This window comes from Lithobates pipiens, unplaced genomic scaffold (assembly GCF_037356315.1).
Source record: "Lithobates pipiens isolate NorthernLeopardFrog02 unplaced genomic scaffold, aLitPip1_a1.2 Scaffold_10, whole genome shotgun sequence".
In the NCBI taxonomy this organism is placed as follows: domain Eukaryota; kingdom Metazoa; phylum Chordata; class Amphibia; order Anura; family Ranidae; genus Lithobates; species Lithobates pipiens.
The window spans coordinates 33,762,024-33,778,489 of record NW_027507686.1 but is presented as its reverse complement, the minus strand read 5'-3'; the positions used below and the strand labels follow the sequence as shown (position 1 = coordinate 33,778,489).

Genomic DNA, 16,466 nt, shown 5'->3' with positions numbered 1-16,466 from the left:
CTGGAAGAATGGTCAAACATTCCCATAGACACACTCCTAAACCCTGTGAATGGACTCTCCAGAAGAGTTGAAGCTGCTATAGCTATAAAGGGTGGGCCAAAGCAATACTGAACCCTACCAGTGCTGGCCCAAGACATGGTGCTGCCTGAAACCAAGAATGAAAAGCAGCCCCCCCCCCCAAAAAAAATAAAAAAATTACACCCACCAAAAGGCCCCTACATTCATTATTTTATATCATGATAACTAAAATTAAAATAAATCTTTGAGGCGCTGCAGGAGCAGTGAATACACCGCTCCTAAAGCGCCCCCTGCCTATTGAAATCAATAGACTAAGACTAGGATACCATTAACGTTCCCGTGCGTGTAAAGGCAGGTGTCTCAATACTTTTGGTAATATAGTGTACAGGGTATATATATCTGGTCAATTTTTAATTTACTCAGCACAATGCAATCTACAAAAGACCAGACTGAAAACAATCATACCGGAAGCATTGGATTGCCGTGTGGAGGTCTCGTTATAATGATAGAATTGAATAATGGCTTTATACTGGAAGTTTGGCAGATTCCCATTTCTGTTTTCCTTCTACAGTGGGAACCGAATGGTGAAAACTGATCACGAGGCAGACAAGAAAAACAATACATTGTATTGTTAGTTGAATTTATAAAATGAGGCCTCGTGCCAGCTAGGAACAATATACATAAATTGTGAGCCAAAGGAGCAAGGCTCAAGGGTTAATGTAAGAACGTTGGTTGACGTCTTATAGTTCATAAAAAATTAACAAAAAAAGTAACAGAAATAGAATTCAATATACAGAATATATACTGGATATAATGAGCATTGATTTATATATAGAGATATTTATAAATTCAAAGGGTAGACAGCACCTGCGACTATCATAGCTGATGCACACCGCCTTCCAGGCTCATTATATAGCAAAATTGAAAAATGTATGCAGTATACATAAAATTTATGTAAATTACCATCAGACAAAAAAAAATACAGTTTGGCTAGAGTTTTGGGCAACAAACCCTTCATCAGGCCGAGAAAGTATCCGTATTTCTTATCCTGATGAAGAGCTTGTTGCCCGAAACTAGCCAATCTAAAACGTTATCTTCTGATAAACATTTAAATAAAATTTGTGTATGTTGCAACCCCCTATTTTTTTTAATTCTGTTAGAGATATTTATACATACAGTATACTGTATATTATGCCTCCCTTTTTTGTATCTGTGCACCTGACCTCGCCTTTCCATGCCCCTCCATGTGCACTGGGGAATTCACAACAACACCAGTGCCTGCAAAAGTAAAGTTTATGGAGATTGTGTACAGGGAACATACGTAAATCTGTGTGATGAAACCTCCATCAATCATCAGGTGTGGCTGGCGGGTTTAATGGTCTGTCTGCATACTTGTAATATATACATTCCAAATATGCAGACAGACCATTAAACTATAGGCAGCAATATAGGCATTGCTGCCTATAGCAATATTCCAATGGCTGAGAACATGTGACTCGTATATAGACAAGTCACATGTTCTCAGCCATTGCTGCTTATAGGAAGGTCAGATGGATGAGAAGTCTCATTTTATAAGAAAAACTGTCAGTCCAAGAGAAGGGTGAGGATATCAGAAACTACCCCAAATAAATGTTTTATATACAGAAAAAATATTCAAGAAGTAGAAGCTATGTGTATAGTTTTGTGGTAAAGCTTGAGATTAAAGAGTACCATAATCAGGAGAAGGGTGTGAAAGGTATGACAGTTGGCAGTTTGTACAGGAGAGGAGTGTGGAGGGTATTACAGGAGGCAGTATGTACAGGAGAGGAGTGTGGAGGGTATGACAGTGGGCAGTATGTACAGGAGAGGATTGTGGAGAATGACAGGGGGCAGTATGTACAGGAGAGGAGTGTGGAGGGTATGACAGTGGGCAGTATGTACAGGAGAGGATTGTGGAGAATGACAGGGGGCAGTATGTGCAGGAGAGGAGTGTGGAGGGTATTACAGGAGGCAGTATGTACAGGAGAGGAGTGTGGAGGGTATGACAGTGGGCAGTATGTACAGGAGAGGATTGTGGAGAATGACAGGGGGCAGTATGTACAGGAGAGGAGTGTGGAGGGTATGACAGTGGGCAGTATGTACAGGAGAGGATTGTGGAGAATGACAGGGGGCAGTATGTGCAGGAGAGGAGTGTGGAGGGTATTACAGGAGGCAGTATGTACAGGAGAGGAGTGTGGAGGGTATGACAGTGGGCAGTATGTACAGGAGAGGATTGTGGAGAATGACAGGGGGCAGTATGTACAGGAGAGGAGTGTGGAGGGTATGACAGTGGGCAGTATGTACAGGAGAGGATTGTGGAGAATGACAGGGGGCAGTATGTGCAGGAGAGGAGTGTGGAGGGTATTACAGGAGGCAGTATGTACAGGAGAGGAGTGTGGAGGGTATGACAGTGGGCAGTATGTACAGGAGAGGATTGTGGAGAATGACAGGGGGCAGTATGTGCAGGAGAGGAGTGTGGAAGGTATGACAGTGGGCAGTATGTACAGGAGAGGAGTGTGGAGGGTATGACAGGGGGCAGTATGTACAGGAGAGAAGTGTGGAAGGTATGACAGAGGGCAGTATGTACAGAAGAGGAGTGCAGAGGGTATGACGGTGGGCAGTATGTACAGAAGAGGAGTGTGGAGGGTATGACAGGGGGCAGTATGTACAGGAGAAAAGTGTGAAAGGTATGACGGTGGGCAGTATGTACAGGAGAAGCGTGTGGAGGGTATCACAGGGGGCAGTATGTACAGGAGAGAAGTGTGGAGGGTATGACGGGGCAGTATGTACAGGAGAGGAGTGTGGAAGGTATGACAGTGGGCAGTATGTACAGGAGAGGAGTGTGGAAGGTATGACGGGGGCAGTATGCACAGGAGAGGAGTGTGGAGGGTATGACAGTGGGCAGTATGTACAGGAGAAGAGTGTGGAGATATGACAGGGGGCAGTATGTACAGAGGAGTGTGGAGGGTATGACGGGGGCAGTATGTACAGGAGAGGAGTGTGGAAGGTATGACAGTGGGCAGTATGTACAGGAGAGGAGTTTGGAGGGTATGACAGTGGGCAGTATGTACAGGAGAAGAGTGTGGAGATATGACAGGGGGCAGTATGTACAGAGGAGTGTGGAGGGTATGACATTGGGCAGTATGTACAGGAGAAGAGTGTGGAGATATGACAGGGGGCAGTATGTACAGAGGAGTGTGGAGGGTATGACGGGGGCAGTATGTACAGGAGAGGAGTGTGGAAGGTATGACAGTGGGCAGTATGTACAGGAGAGGAGTTTGGAGGGTATGACAGTGGGCAGTATGTACAGGAGAATAGTGTGGAGATATGACAGGGGGCAGTATGTACAGAGGAGTGTGGAGGGTATAACAGGGGGCAGTATGTACAGGAGAGGAGTGGGGAGGGTATGAAAGGGGGAGTATGTACAGGAGAGGAATGTGAAGGGTATGACAGGAGGCAGTATGTACAGGAGAGGAGAGTGGGGGGCATGGCAGGAGACAGTATGTACAGGAGAGGAGTGTGGAAGGTATGACAGGGGGCAGCATGTACAGGAGAGGATTGTGGAGGGTATGACAGGGGGCAGTATGTACAGGAGAGGAGTGTGGAAGGTATGACGGGGGCAGTATGTACAGGAGAGGAGTGTGGACAGTATGAAAGTGGGCAGTATGTACAGGAGAGAAATGTGGAGGGTATGACAGGGGGCAGTATGTACATGAGAGGAGTGTGAAGGGTATGATGGTGGGCAGTATGTACAGGAGAGGAGTATGGAGGCTATGACAGGGGGCAGTATTTACAGGAGATGAGTGTGGAGTGTATGACAGAGGGCAGTATGTACAGCAGAGGAGTGTGGAAGGTATGACAAGGGGCAGTATGTACAGGAGAGGAGTATGTAAGGTGTGACAGGGGGCAGTATGTACAGGAGAGGATTGTGGAAGGTATGCCAGGGAGTAGTATGTACAGAGGAGCAGTGTGGAGGGTATGACAGGGGGCAGTATGTACAGGAGAGGAGTGTGAAGGGTAGGACAGGGGACAGTATGTACAAGAGAGGAGTGTGTTGGGTATGACAAGGGGCAGTATGTACAGGATAGGAGTGTGTTGGGTATAACAAGGGGCAGTATGTACAGAAGAGGAGTCTGGAGGGTATAACAAGGTGCAGTATGTACAGGAGAGGAGTGTGGAAGGTATGGCAGGGGGCAGTATGTACAGGAACAGGAGAGAAGTGTGAAGGGTATGACGGGGGCAGTATGTAAAGGAGAGGCGTGCAGAGGATATGACAGGGGGCAGTATGTACAGAAGAGGAGTGCGGAGGGTATGACAGGGGGCTGTGTGTACAGGAGAGAAGTGCGCAGGGTATGACAGCGGGCAGTATGTACAGAAGAGGAGTGTGGAGGGTATGACAGGGGGCAGTATGTACAGTAACAGGAGAGAAGTGTGAAGGGTATGACGGGGGCAGTATGTAAAGGAGAGGCGAGCGGAGGGTATGACGGGGGCAGTATGTACAGGAGAGGAGTGAGGAGGGTATGACAGGGGGCAGTATGTACAGAAGAGGAGTGCGGAGGGTATGACAGGGGGCAGTATGTACAGAAGAGGAGTGCGGAGGGTATGACAGGGGGTTGTGTGTACAGGAGAGAAGTGCGGAGGGTATGACAGGGGGCAGTATGTACAGAAGAGGAGTGCGGAGGGTATGACGGGGGCAGTATGTACAGAAGAGGAGTGCGGAGGGTATGACAGGGGGCAGTATGTACAGTAACAGGAGAGAAGTGTGAAGGGTATGACAGGGGCAGTATGTAAAGGAAAGGCGAGCGGAGGGTATGACGGGGGCAGTATGTACAGGAGAGGAGTGCGGAGGGTATGACACGGGGGCAGTATGTACAGAAGAGGAGTGCGGAGGGTATGACAGGGGGTTGTGTGTACAGGAGAGAAGTGCGGAGGGTATGACAGGGGGCAATATGTACCGGAGAGAAGTATAGAAGGTATGACAGTGGGTAGTGTGTACAGGAGAGGAGTGTAGAGGGGATAACACAGGGTTTTAGGCTTTATAGAATGACCACTGCAACAGTTCTTATGTTATATAATTTGTTCACCAAGCCGCAGGTCTCTTTAAGATGCAGGTTCACGCTGGGATCTGAGCCTGTCCTACATGGAATCAGCACACAGCACACAAGGCTCATGTTGTGCAATGCTGTGGTTGGGCAGGGCAAGTGATACAGATTGGGACTTTCCCTTCCCAAAGAAAAAACATACATATCTTTACAGATTATTTCGTCTTCCCCCAGAGGGGACTGAACTCACACAGTGGCTTCCTCCCACATTTGCTCCTCTTTGGCTCTCACTGCAGAATGTCCATTTGAAAGTGAACGATCGTTAAAATAATATACATTTAATGCAACCCAGAGTAACCCATCCTCATCCAATCTATAGTTCATACTTCCTAGCTGAGATCTGTGACAGCTGCGCTCTGTTTCCTTCTTGCTCCCTGGAGAATAATCTCACTTCTTGATCTGCAGTATCTTTGCTATATGTAGATCAGCCGCTGAGTATAATAAATGAATACATAAGAATCCCCAGAGAAGTCCCTCCGTGTGCAATGTATATGGCGGAAACTTTATGTCCACATATGCCACGGACACACGGTCGGACTTTCCGATGAGAAATGTTGGATGTGAACTTGTTGTCGGGAAATTCCGGCCGTGTGTATGCCCCATCGAACATTTTCTGTTGGAATTTCCGCCCATAAATGTTTGAGAGCTGGCTCTCAAATTTTCTGCCAACTTCGCTTTGTTATCGGAAAGTCCGATCGTGTGTACACAAATCCGTCGCACAAAAGTTCACGCATGCTCGGAATCAAGCAGTAGGAACCGCACTGGCTATTGAACTTCCTTTTTCTCGGCTGGTCGTATGTCTTGTACGTCACCGCGTTCCCACGTTCGGAATTTTGGGCCAACATTTGTGTGACTGTGTGTATGCAAGACAAGTTGGAGCCAACATCCTTCGGAAAAAAATCCAGTTTTGTTGCTGGAAAGTCTGATCGTGTGTACGCGGCATTAGACTGAAGGACGTTTCAGCGGTCTGAAGTTTGCTGGCGTCACTGGCCTGTTCCCATTTTTCCCAGTACAATACAGAGCACATGGATCTATTCCCATCTCGCCCCACCCCACTATCCTCGCAGACTCCTAAATCTGCCCATACATGATACAATCTGGTTGCACCTTTACTTTTTTCATCAGCTATGTACAGTAAGGGGCCTCATGAAACAATCCAATATACCCAATCAGGTGGTTGTTGGTGAATCTATTGCAGATTGTACAATCACAATGTAAAGCGTGCAGCTGTATACTGCAATCAAAGATGATTAAATGTAATACCTAACATCTGCCTATATTCACATATAAAATACATATATTTTTACCTGCAAACAAATTTTCATTTCTGTACATCCAGTCCTGAGATTTACACGGCTCTGTCACACAGCACAGGGTAGAAGACCTGATTTTATACTGATGTAGTTCAGTAACACTTACAGGTCTTGTCCCTCCCCCAGCCTGTCATTGGACAGTGCAAGGAGAAGCAACAGACTAATGAGCACATCTCTCTGTCACTCTGCTCTCTCCTCCTATCAGAATGCCGCTTGTGCTGCTTATTGATCCTCCAATGTGAGCCCTGCAATACTGATTATTGAATATTGATACTAGGTATAATTCAGGTACTTATGGTGGTCACACACATTTGGATTTTTTTTTATCTGACCCGATCGTTGTGCAATTTGATCAAAATGTTTCAATCCAAAATCAATCAAATCATCAAAACTTCCCTTTCCGATCGATTTAGAGTACATTCTGATTTGATCAAATTCACTTGATAGGCCAGGGAAGAATCTTATTGATTGATTTCCATTGATCTGCATCACTAAAATACTTTATTCATGAAGATGTTCATATTTCAATTGGTCAGATTATGAGATCACATGTTGGAAACAGAGATACGAGCAATAACTAAAAATTGTATCTTACGATCATAAGAGTGCAATCATTTTCTGCCCAGAGTTCTGCTTTAATATAATCTTCTGGCACTATTGAGTCTGGCAAAGAGGGGTTGAGGATATACTGACTTCACTGATCTCATGTCCCCGGGGAGATCTGAGAGCCAGAAAACATCTAACAGCGACTGTAATCCATTTTATTCTCTCCTATTGGAATTTTGGCACTTTGTCTCCTCCCTGCTGTATTCTTCTAATTGGATTTATCGAGAAGCAGCCAACAGATTCTGGTGAAAGGGAATAAGTGCCAGTGTTATGATAGGGAAAGACAATGAAAGGGACGATCCACTCCGAAATGAGAATTTAGTGTTTTCTGGATCCTGAGGACTAGGTCTTTAAACTCCCATGGACTTTACTTGTGAGACTGCTGTGCTGAATTCCTGCTGTGACCAATGTGAGGGGTTCCCACCATCCCTGTTCTGGGCTCCTGGCTCTGCACACCTACTGTACCCATTATGAGAGGTTCCCACCATCTCTGTTCTGAGTTCCTGGATCTGTACACCTGCTGCTCCTATTACAGGGGGTTCCCACTATTCCAGAGCTGAGTTCCTAGGTATGAACACCTGTTTTGCCAATTATGAGAGGTTCCCACCATCCCTGTGCTGAGTTTCAGGGTCTGTAAACATTCTATACCCGTTATGATGGGCTTCCACTATACCTGTGCTGAGTTCATGGTTCTGTACACCTGCAGTGCCCATTATGAGGGGTTCCCATCTTTCCTGCACTGAGCTCCCAGGTCTGCAAACCCTCTGTCCCCATTATGAGGGATTACCACCATCTCTGTACTGAGTTCCCATATCCGTACACATGCAGTGCCCATTGTGATAGGTTTAGGGTTGCCACTTTTTCTTCAAGCCAAACCCGAACGTTTTAACAAAAATATATATTTTATACACTATAACAGTGGCCTCCAAACTGTGGCCCTGGGGCCAGATGCGGCCCTTTGCTTGCCTTTATCGGGCCCTTGAGTCATTATTCCTACCATGGACACCAACAATGGGCAGTATTCCTTCCACTGACATCAACAATTGGGTATCATTTCTTCTAACGACAACAAAAATTGGGCACATTTCCTCCCCTGGACACCAACTATTTCTCAGCCTAATACCAAAGATTGGGCATTGTTTACTCCCGCTGGGCACAGTCCGGCCACCCTAAACTGGCCCTTTCTTTAGAATGTTTGGAGACCTCTGATCTATAGGATTGTAACAGACCTAGGACACCTTTGGGCACTCCAAAGAGAATAGTAATGTGGCATGCATAGTGCTCCCCTCACCCTCCTATGTGGCCCTGTTCTAAGCCACATTCCTGTCTGAATATTGTGTCCGGGTTTCAGGTGGACTGAAACCCGAACACATGATTCAAAACCCGAACTGTCCAGGTGAATCCCGAACAGGTGGCAACCCTAGATAGGTTCCCATCCTCCCTGTGTTTAGTTCCTGGGTCTACACACCTGTTGTGCCAATTTTGAGGGCTTCCCACCATCTCTGCACTGAGTTCCCAGGACTGCCCACACTCTGCACCCTTTTCCCACCATCTCTGCACTGAGTTCTCAGTTCTGCACGCCTGTTGTGTACATTATAAGGTGGGTTTACCAACATCCCTGTGCTGAGTTCCAAGGTCTGTACATCTGTTGTGTACATTATGAGGGGTTCTTAACATCCCTGTGTTGAGTTCCTGGTTCTACACACTTGCTATGTCCAAGGGGTTCCCACCATCTCTGCACTGAGTTCCCAGGTCTGAACACCCTTTGTGTCCATTATGAAAGGTTCCCCCCATTTGTGCACTGGGTTCCCCGATGTACAAGCCTGTTATGAGGGGTTCCCACCATGCCTGCTAGATTTAGATTTTCTAGCTAATAGAGTAAAGGAAGAGACCCTGGGGGCTCCCTGATGCTTCTGACCTTTTATCATGGCACCCGTCTGTAGGTTGATGCTGCGGTTGATGAAGCTCCCTGATTTCAAGGGACTGTCCCTGATTTGGAACAAAGTCCCTCTGTCCCTCTTTCCTTCTCATTTGTCCCTCATCTATATCTATATAGTTGTATATAAAATGCACTTTTTATCTTTCAAAAAGTATTTCTCAGTGCTAAACTTTTCATACAATTTCTAAATTGCTGCATTTGTAAATTTCAAAAGCCAATATAAAGGAATAGTAGTGGTGAAAAAAAAAAAAAAAACACTTGTGGGTTTAACTAATAATTTTTTTTGTATATTTCTCGTTTAAAGGAGGAAGTAAACCCTCATGGGTTTACTTCCTCTTTGTCTCCCTGCAAAGGTAAAGCATAATGGGCTAGTATGCATCGCATAGTAGCCCATTATGTGTCACTTACCTGACACAGGAGCCAGCGATGTCACCGATGTCCCCTGTAGCACGGAGCCTCCATCTTCTTCCGGGTAGCTCTGCTCCGGCCACTCTCAGAGCTGGAGCAGCGATGACGTCACTCCCATGCATGCGCATGGGAGCTGCCACTAACGGCATATCGCCATTAGCAGCGGCATGCTCAGTGCGCCTGTGCGCCACTGTCTACGGCACATGCGCCGTAGACAGCGGTGCCTGTCTTTTTGTAAATATCTCCTAAACCGTGTAGGTTTAGTAGATATTTCTTGGACCTACAGGTAAGCCTTAATATAGGCTTACCTGTAGGTCAAAGTGGTTTGTAAGGGTTTATAAGGATGTGGCAGGGGTATGTGTCCTATGCTATTCATACGTTTGCTAATAGGTGTCCCTAGTTACCATCTCAAAAACTTGGATGTCATCACCTGTTCTGGACAGCAGGACAGTCCCTTTTGATATTCTGATGTCCTCCATCCCCAGACCTTCAGGCAGGGTAAAGGTCTTCTCTAGTCATATATAAGAGGTGTCTTCTTGCATATGAAGTGCAGACAGATTTGGCAGTGGGAGGAAGACCTGTGGGGGGGTCCCAAGCTGGTCAGTCCTGTTATGTAATGAGTAGGGGATGGGGATGCAGGCTGAGGCTTGGAGTGGTAGGTGAACCATTAGAGGTCAAATCTTAGGTACACGGACAGGTGTGTCCCAGAGGATGACAGGAACAGACCTCCATGTGGGTGAACAGGCTGCAGAGTCACCCCATGATGACATGTTTGTGATTCGGAACTTCTTTCTGTCAGGACAGGAAAGGGTGGGCCTAGTTCTAAAAAGATCTTTCACCAAGTTATAAAATTGTTTGTGAGTAATAAAAATGAGTTGTATGAACACTTTAATCCTTATCCAAGTGCCCCATCAGGCTGGGAGATCAGGGGCGGGTTTGATAACACCATCAGTGAGCTCAATATATACATAAGGGACATATACTAGAGATACATAGGAGACTTACTATAGCCCTATATATTCATAAGGGACTTAGGTATACTGGAGATATATATATATATATAAAAGACTTACCATACCGATTTCTATATCTACACACACAAGGGACATATACTATATATATATATATATATATATATATATATATATATATATATATACACAGTATCTCACAAAAGTGAGTACACCCCTAACATTTTTGTAAATATTTTATTATATCTTTTCATGTGACAACACTGAAGAAATGACACTTGTCTACAATGTAAAGTAGTGAGTGTACAGCTTGTATAACAGTGTAAATTTGCCGTCCCCTCAAAATAATTCAACACACAGCCATTTGAAAATGTCCAAATTGTGCCCAAAGTGTCAATATTTTGTGTGGCCACCATTATTTTCCAGCACTGCCTTAACCCTCTTAAGCATGGAGTTCACCAGAGCTTCACAGGTTGCCACTGGAGTCTTCTTCCACTCCTCCATGATGACATCATAGAGCTGGTGGATGTTGGAGACCTTGCGCTCCTCCACCTTCCATTTGAGAATGCCCCACAGATGCTCAATAGGGTTTAGCTCTGGAGACATGCTTGGCCAGTCCATCACCTTTACCCTCAGCTTCTTTAGCATGGCAGTGGTCATCTTGGAGGTGTGTTTGGGGTCGTCAGTATGGGGTGCATGGCATAGTGGGTGTAATGCAAGGTGGATTTATTGGGCACCAGACACTTCTTGAATACAAAAGAGATTTTATTTCTCTTAACGTAACTTTGGGAGAGAGGGTTAAGGCCAGGACACCCTTAGGTAGCTGCAAGACCAATTGGCAGACTGAAACTTCAACAGGAAGACAGCCATGCAGGCAAAGGCATCCAGCAAAATGCCACATCTGCATGTGTAGGAATTCTGTATCCTTTGGCAACAGGCTTTAACAGTTCCTAACACAAAGTGTAACAGTTCCTTCACTACCACTACAATCGCTTCTTGTAGTTCTTCAGCCCACTGAGCTCCCAGTCTCTCTCACTAGTCTAGATGATTCACTGCCAATGAATCCTTTGAGCTTTTCCAATCTTCACGGTGGTATCTTCCTCAAGCATCACCCCAGGCTCTCTGCTGGGTCCCTAGCTTGGCACTCAAGATGCTTCTCAAGTTTCACCCCACTGGCCTTCTCGGTCCCTGGCTTGACACACAAGGCTGCTCTTCAAACGTCACCTCCACAGGTTGGGTCCCTGGCTTGATACCCACTGAAGTCTCCCGATTCTTCACCGTCCCTGGTTGGTGAGAACGCTGCTCCGGTACTTGCTTCAGTTACTCACTGTGGTCCCTGGTAATAAGGAGCATGGTCCCTTTCTGGCTACAGCTTCCCCTCTACTTTCGACCACGACCGGCAGAACTGGCAGTCTGGTTGGAATACAAGCTGCAATCCCAACCCTGCGCTGCTCTCTTGCTTCTGGATAGGCCCTCAGACAGCCTATCAGCCAGATGTGCCTGGGATAGGCCCAACCTCCTGCCTAGCAGCCCAGGCAAGACAGCCGTCCAGGTGGCACAGAACGCAGATTACCCGACTCCACCCAAATATATAGATTCTCCCAACCGATCAAGGGATTTAAGAAAACCTCTGCCCATTGGCTGGGATACCCCATATACCCATAACCTGACCTTGCATTACCCTTCTCATATCTAATGCCACCAGGTACTCGGCCACCTAGCGGCAAAAGAGAGAAGTGCAGCAATTCTAGACTTAGAGTGAAATCAATTGATCCCTAACAATAGGTTAGGTAACAGGTACATTTAGGAGCAACCCTACCTAAACACCAGGGTGCTAAATATATAGAGGAAGGTCCCTGTAACACATGGAGGCGTCCTCTTATTGTATCTTATAGCCCGGAGAATCCCACACCCTGCATCCTCCCCCATTGTTAAAGCTTGTAGCAATAAATCACAAAAAAAGACATTCCCCTAGACTGCACCCTCATCATCACCAACCCACCTACCCCTTCAGGGGGTACCGCTACATATGTATGGGAGACTTACCATAGTCCTATATATATTTACATACGAAATGCACCATAGTGCTATCTATATATAAGAGACTTACTATAGCCCTATATAAATACATAAAATACTTTCCATAGAGCTATCTATATACAAGGAACGTACCATAGCCCTATGAGAAGAGAGAAAAGAGGAGGGGGCTTATGGACTTTAAAGGCACTGGGTCGGAAACCACATATATTATATCAAAACGTTTTTATTTTTACAGGAAAGAAAAAACATACAAAAGTTAAAAACACAAATGAAAATATTAATTTGCTAATCCGACCAATAACAGCATAGCCCTAGCCGGGGTCTGAAGGCAGGAAGAGTGACAGTCATAGAAGAATTAATAATCGCTTACTACCCGAGGCTCCTGGAATGGACTGACTGGATCTTGAATTCTGCATCCTTCATCCATTATATCTGAGTTCTATAACTCCTTACTATGTTAGAAATATCTGCCGACATTGTGTCAGTGTTACTCAAGTACCCATAAGGTTCATTTTCCTATACCCTACATAGGTTTACCCTTCCTAAGGACTCCACATCCTTCACTCATCATCACAGATCAATTATCTGGTTCGCTTCGCATTAGATAACTGACAGGGATAACACGCCAGGATAAGGATCCTTATTACAGATAAGTGGCAGTTATTTTCAGCTGATGACGGCCACATGACTGTAGACAGCTATCTCCATCTGTCTATTTGAATTGAACCAAGACTTCATTCATATACATGTATTTTTTAATTACGGATGTAAAGGCAGCTGCCTTGTTTTCAATGGAGTCATTCACACAGGTGTGTAAGCATGAGCTGCCTTCACATTCATAACACAGAGCCAAAAACTCTGCGTCTGAGTGCATGCGATAAAATGCATTTACACATTTATACACATGTACATGTATAAAGAAGTAAATAACATCCTAAGGCCTCTTTCACACGGGGCGGATCAGTAATGATCCGCCCCGCGAAGATCCGCTCGCTCAGCGGGGATCGCTCCGTTGTCCCCGCTGACCCAGCTGCGGACAGGGCGGTCTCCGCACACTGTGCAGGGACCGCCCTGTCAGATCTCCGCTCTCCTCTATGGGGATCGGACGAGCACGGACCGTGTGTCCGTGTTCATCCGATCCGCTCTGCAGACGGATAGAAAAATAGGATTTTCCTCCGTCTGCAGAATCGGACTGTTGCGAAGGCAGACGAAATCGGGTGTCTGCGGATGCTCATCTGCAGACACCCCCTATCCCATAGGGATGAATGTATGTCCATATTTCATCCGCAAACGGATGGATGAAATACAGACATACCATCCGCATGTGTGAAAGGGGCCAAACAAGGGGGAAGAAATTACGCATTTATACTCTTACGCATCATTACGATTTATACACAAGTACCTTACTGATCATTACGCAGAAACTTATTGATCATTACGCAGGAACTTACTGATCATTACGCAGAAACTTACTGATCATTACGCAGAAACTTACTGATCATTACGCAGGAAGTTACTGATCATTACGCAGGAAGTTACTGATCATTACGCAGGAAGTTACTGATCATTACGCAGGAAGTTACTGATCATTACGCATGAACTTACTGATCATTACGCAGAAACGTACTGATCATTACGCAGAAACTTACTGATCATTACGCAGAAACTTACTGATCATTACGCAGAAACTTACTGATCATTACGCAGGAAGTTACTGATCATTACGCAGGAAGTTACTGATCATTACGCATGAACTTACTGATCATTACGCAGAAACGTACTGATCATTACGCAGAAACTTACTGATCATTACGCAGAAACGTACTGATCATTACGCAGAAACTTACTGATCATTACGCAGGAACTTACTGATCATTACGCAGGAACTTATTGATCACTATGCAGAAACTTACTGATCATTACGCAGGAATTTAATGATCGTTACTCAGGAACTTACTGATCATTACGCTGGAACTTACTGATCATTAAGCAGACACTTACTGATCACTATGCAGGAACTTACTGTTCATTACTCAGAAACTTACTGATCATTATGCAGGAAATTTTCTGCTAGCAAAAGCATGCGTAGCAACATCAGTAACATTTCTGCAGCCATGTGAATGAAGCCTTGGTCTAAATGAAACATTGGTACTGGTTCCTACTGGTATACTCCAGTATAAAGGAGGATAGTGAGCATTAATGGATGGGTGGACGTCTCCCCTCTACACAGAGTACACGCTGGGACCCTCCGCTCAGGATTTAACACTTTCCAAGCACTTCACAAATGACAGGTACACTTCACAAATGCCGGCTAGATAATACTGATGATTGCGATGCTATGAGCACTTCCCTGTGTGTGCAGCTGGCATCAGATGCTGACCCCTGCGGACAACTATGTGTGTACTGAGGGAGCCCCTACCATGGAAGACATGCTATATGCAGAATATATAGGGGGGCACTTAAATCATTTTGGGGAGGGGGGAGCATTACAGCCCACTATACGCTTCACTATGCAGAGAGGGACCTCAGACATTGACCACAGAGGGCGACTATGTGTTTAATGGGTGGGTATCCCTACCATGGAAGGACTGGTATATATAGAATATATAGGGGGCATCACCTATTTTGGGGGGGGGCATTGCAACCTACTGAAATCTTCACTGTGCACAGAGGGACCTCAGACACTGACCCCAGAGGATGATTTTATGTGTAATAGGTGGGCACCCCTACCATGGGGGAAATGATATATGTAGGATATATAGGGGGGACATCTATTATTTTGGGGGGCATTGTAACCTACTGCAATCTACACTATGCACAGAGGGGCCCCAGACACTGACCCCAGAGGGTGACTATGTGTGTAATGGGTGGGCACTCCTATCATGGGCAAAATGATATATGTAGAATCTATAGGGGGTATCACTTATTTTGGGGGGCATTGCAACCTACTTTAAATATATTCACTGTGCACAGAGGGACCTCAGACACTGTCCCCAGAATATGACTATGTGTGTAATAGATGGGCACCTTTACCATGGGTTAAATGATATATGTAGGATATTTAGGGGGGACATCAATTATTTTGGGGGGCATTGCAACCTACTGCAATCTACACTATGCACAGAGGGGCCTCAGACACCGACCCCAGAATGTGACTATTGTGTGTAATGAGTGGGTAACACTATCATGGGGCAAATGATGTATGTAAGATATATAGGGGAGCGTCACTTATTTTGGGGGGCACTGCAACCTACTGAACACTTCACTATGCACAGAGGGTCCTCAGACACTGACCCCCAGAATGTGACTATGTGTGTAATAGGTGGGCACCCCTACCGTGGGGGGGAGAGGGAGATGTATGTAGGATATATAGGGGGCACCTCAATGAGGGGGCTTTGCAGCCTAGTGATGCCGGCTCTGCACAGTCACCATTCAGACCAGAACTAAAGGAGGCAGCGGGCACCCTGGCGCTCAGTGACATTCCTCTATATACAGAGGGGCACACACAGGGGCACAGAAATTGGGGACTCACCGTCAGTCGCTCCACAATCCGCTTTCATCTATCCAGCCATCCCCTTCATCCCTGGAGCCTGATCTCCTCCATGGAGATGGTGTGCAGACTGCCCGGAGAAGTATGCTGTGTACGCCGCCCCTGTCTGGATCTTTGTGGCTGCCTGGAGGGTGAGATTTGGGGTCAAGGCAGAGGGAGGAGCTGGGAGACAGAAGAAGAGAAGAGTAGTCAGAGAGAGAGAGAGCTGAGGACATCCCTCCCTTCTGGGCAACAGCCAGGAGCACATGGACAGATCACTTTCATTATTGAAAGACTCAGTGCAGAGTCATCGCAGCGAAAGGAGTGAGACATTCTTCCGCAGCCAAGTGTGTCGCCGTCCTAGACCATGACTATGTACTGACAGGGAACTCTACCAGCCAGTGGAGAGAAAGTGTCTGCTGTGCACTGTGTTGGTGCCATAGAAAATGAGTACCATCTGGAGAGAATGTTGCAATCAACGCAGAAGTCTCCGCTATTCAATGTGTCCGTTCCAAAATACAA

The 16,466-nt window shown here is 45.9% G+C and overlaps 1 protein-coding gene across 2 annotated transcripts in view; it reads right to left on the bottom strand.

Moving 5' to 3' along the window:
• IL34 (interleukin 34) overlaps nt 1-16,230 on the bottom strand; it is a 43,654-nt gene extending 27,424 nt beyond the window's left edge. The window contains exon 1 of one of the 2 annotated variants that reach the window (XM_077453476.1): nt 15,948-16,230. The gene's annotated coding sequence lies outside the window, so the exon portion shown is untranslated. The remainder of the gene's footprint in view (nt 1-15,947) is intronic. The other variant, XM_077453485.1, reaches the window with a different exon arrangement.
• Between the last annotated feature and the right edge of the window lie 236 nt (nt 16,231-16,466).